Source organism: Ornithodoros turicata, chromosome 9 (genome assembly GCF_037126465.1).
Source record: "Ornithodoros turicata isolate Travis chromosome 9, ASM3712646v1, whole genome shotgun sequence".
In the NCBI taxonomy this organism is placed as follows: domain Eukaryota; kingdom Metazoa; phylum Arthropoda; class Arachnida; order Ixodida; family Argasidae; genus Ornithodoros; species Ornithodoros turicata.
In genome coordinates, this window is record NC_088209.1 from 25,251,770 (window position 1) to 25,255,425 (window position 3,656).

The window sequence follows — 3,656 nt, forward strand, 5'->3', positions numbered from 1 at the left end:
TGTCACATACGGGCAGTCTTCAGTGATGACTGAAATCAGTGGCTATTGAACATACGCGTAACGCCAGTTAGCGTGTAACGTGTCAACCTGTTAGAGAACATTGGATCCAATGCTATTTGAGAAGTTGACACGTTGCACGCTCGATGGCGCCACGCGTATATTCAATGGCCATTGGTTCCAGTTAATCGTTTGTTGCAAACTTGTCACACGGGGAGTCTTCAATGATGATTGAAACCAGTGCCTATTGAACATACGCGTAGCGCCACTTAGCGTCTAACGAGTCAACCTGTCGGAATATTGGATCCGATGCTATTGGAGAAGTTGACGCGTTGCACGCTCGGTCGCCCCACGCTCATGTTCAATGGCCATTGGTTCCAATCAATCGTTTGTTGCACCCCTGTCACACGGGCAGTCTTCAATGATGATTGAAATCAGTGGCTATTGAACATACGCGTAACGCCACTTAGCGTGTAACGTGTCAACCTGTTAGGGAACATTTGATCCCATGCTATTTGAGAGGTTGACACGTTGCACGCTCGATGGCGCCACGCGATTGTTCAATGGCCATTGGTTCCAGTTAATCGTTTGTTGCACCCCTGTCACACGGGCAGTCTTCAATGATGATTGAAATCAGTGGCTATTGAATATACGCGTAACGCCACTTAGCGTGTAACGTGTCAACCTGTTAGGGAACATTGGGTCCAATGCTATTTGAGAAGTTGACACGTTGCACGCTCGACGGCGACACGCGCATGTTCAATGGCCATTGGTTCCAATCAAAAGGTCAATTCGGTCCAAAAGCCAGTTCGCGAAATCCATTCTGCTTTGGAGATCCCTTTGTTCCAAATGTTAGTGCAGTTGCACATGGTATGGCGTAGCCAGAAAAGTATTTCGGGAGGGGTTCTATGGGGACTTTATATGGAGGAGGAGGATTTCACCAACACCACCTAGACTCAACTAAGAGTCAGCCAATCGGGATGGTGTTTCCACGGCGGTAGCCATTCACGAACTGCTTTCAGCCGTTGTAGCCATGGAGACGAACCACCGTCGTCTGCGAGTAGTGATTGAACGTCCCCGCCTACCAAATGGGAAATCTTTAAAATAAAGCGCAAAACGGTCCCATATCTTTCTCAAAAATAATTTTCTGGAAAGCGCGTTGTACTTTTTGTCTACCGATTCAGGTCTACAGGTCACAACTTAGCTGCAATCATATGCGAGTTCTTGAATTCATTCGCAGAACGGCGACACGCAGTAGCAGACGAATTCTGACTTTATATGTCCATGTAGCTAAGGAGGGAGAGGAGGCAATAAGCAGGCCTTCTGTATCAAGGTGGCGTTGATTTCACCCTCGTTTCCCGCTCTCAAATGCACTACCAAGAGGAGCAATGCCAGTATGTCAGTACGAGCATCTTCTTGCGGTGTCGCTGACCTGTGGCGTTTCTTTGTGAACTTTCCCAATTCTTATAGTTCCGCAGAATTGTCGAAGGACTTGGTCTGGTACCAGGATGCCACCTTTGAAAAATATCTTCTCTTTTTTTTTTCTTGCCCTGTATGCTTCTTTAGCAGTTAATTAGCACTACTACTCTCTCTTGATTAGAGTTTAACATTATTTGCTCTATTCAACTTAAAAGCGACACATGACAGCAGGATGCTCAACGCACAAGCTGCGCTCTTGAGAGATAGTAGAGAGTTTTAGTAGATCGTACGCTATCCCGTTCGCGTACGTAAGGGATAGCGTTGATGGTTCTGCGCACGTATGTAACGGAGAGAGAGGTTCGCGCACCGCACAGACCCACTAACGCTATCACTTACGCACACAAACGGGATAGCGTACGATGTACTAAAACTCTCTAGTTTTAATGTAACGTACGCTGTCGCCTTTGCATACGTAAGGGATAGCGTGTCGGTTCCGCGCAAATTCGGAAAGCTCTGCTTGTGTCTTGCGCCTGCGCAGCGAAGGCGACAGCGTACCTTATACTAAGACTCACTAATTTTTGTCGTTCCCCTTTTCCTTACTTTCTTCTGTTGCATGACAAAAAAAGAAAAAAAAAGACAAAGGCGTGTTTCTTCATTCCTGTCGATCTTATCGTTCAGCAGATATTGGGCCGTACAATTCTGATATTTTAGAGGCAGTCGGCGGAATGGAACAGATATTTCTTGTTCGTGAAGTGGGCGGCAGAGACCGCTCCGATCAGAGACGCGATTTTCGCGCGACGGAGCAAAGTCACGTGGTATTTTTGGAAGTCCGCGCATATCGGAATTCGTGACCTCATATCACCGTCCACAACTTAACTACTGGACACTTTTACTCTAATCATGATAATTACATAATTTCACTTAATTAATATTATTACTTAACTGGAAACAAAACTACGCTAAATATCTTTGCACCACTGGTAACACTATGCAGGCGGTCTCGTTCCGGTGCGGTGCGACGTTTTTTTTTTTTTAAATTTTAATGATGGGCTTCAACTTAAATGAAACACCCTGTAGAATCATGACACATACGGCCCACTTCTACACACAATATTGGTACAGCGCGCTCCTTCGAACGCAAAAAAAGTAAAACAATACGGGCTGTTGAAAACCACTGATTGAAGATTTCAGTCAAGTATGTCGCAAGTAGTAAGTCAACTTTGTCAACTTTGTTTCTATTTGAACGTAACATCCTGAACGATTTATGTCGAGAAAGGCCGGTACTATTTCCCTAAAAGGAACGCATGTTAGCGCCATTCCAAATTTCGATTACAGTTGCAGGTTCGCAACGTTTACGGGAAGCGTTGTTCTATATAAAGATGCTGCAATCACATTGTATTGAACCGTCGGATCCTTCTCATAGAAGTCCCACTGCGCACAAACTGCACCCATAAAGAAAACGTACACTTGCACGAAGCGTGACGCTTGACACCGAATTCATGAAATTACTTTTTAGTATATCAGCATTCGTCCCAGTTGGAGATTGTTTAACGAACGCATTTCACCGCCACGTTTACCCCATCGTGTACTACATGGTCTGCGCGATAACCCGAATGGCAAACACAGAGGGTCGAGCCTCGGCGCGAATCAGAGCAAACATCATTGCTCTACCCGTGTGCGGCCTTCCAGAGCAATTGTGAACACCCGGCACCTAGTACGGCTTATGGAATCAAAACACGGCCTGTTATCGCGCAGCGCCCTGCAGAACAGCTAGCATGAACGATGGAACTGCAGAAAATTGCTCTTAGCCTGATTAACGCCACCATTTGTACGAACGCTGTGTTGAAATCGGCTAGAACGGTCGCTTCTCTTCGCAGTAAGCGAATGACTGAAATGCTCAAAGGTAACGAGGCACACGGCGTAGATTTTGTGACCGTTGTTATAGGCAGTCACATTTGCGCGCAGTGCCGAGTGGCCGCCTGAATACTAACTGTTAGTTTGTTGGTGCGTCTTCTGGGCCTGTTTTTTTTACACGATTTGCGTGTCTATACAAGTTCGTTCACCTCCCCTAGAGTAATCAGTCGAGTCGCGGTGGCATAGAGAGACAGAGTAAAGGAACATACCTAGGAGGGTATACACTGCAGCTCATCAGCAAGGCTGTCTGGCATGGGAAACCACTTTTGTTGGGCAGTGCACGCACCACCGAAGCAATAACCGTGTCTGACTACATTGCAGTGCTA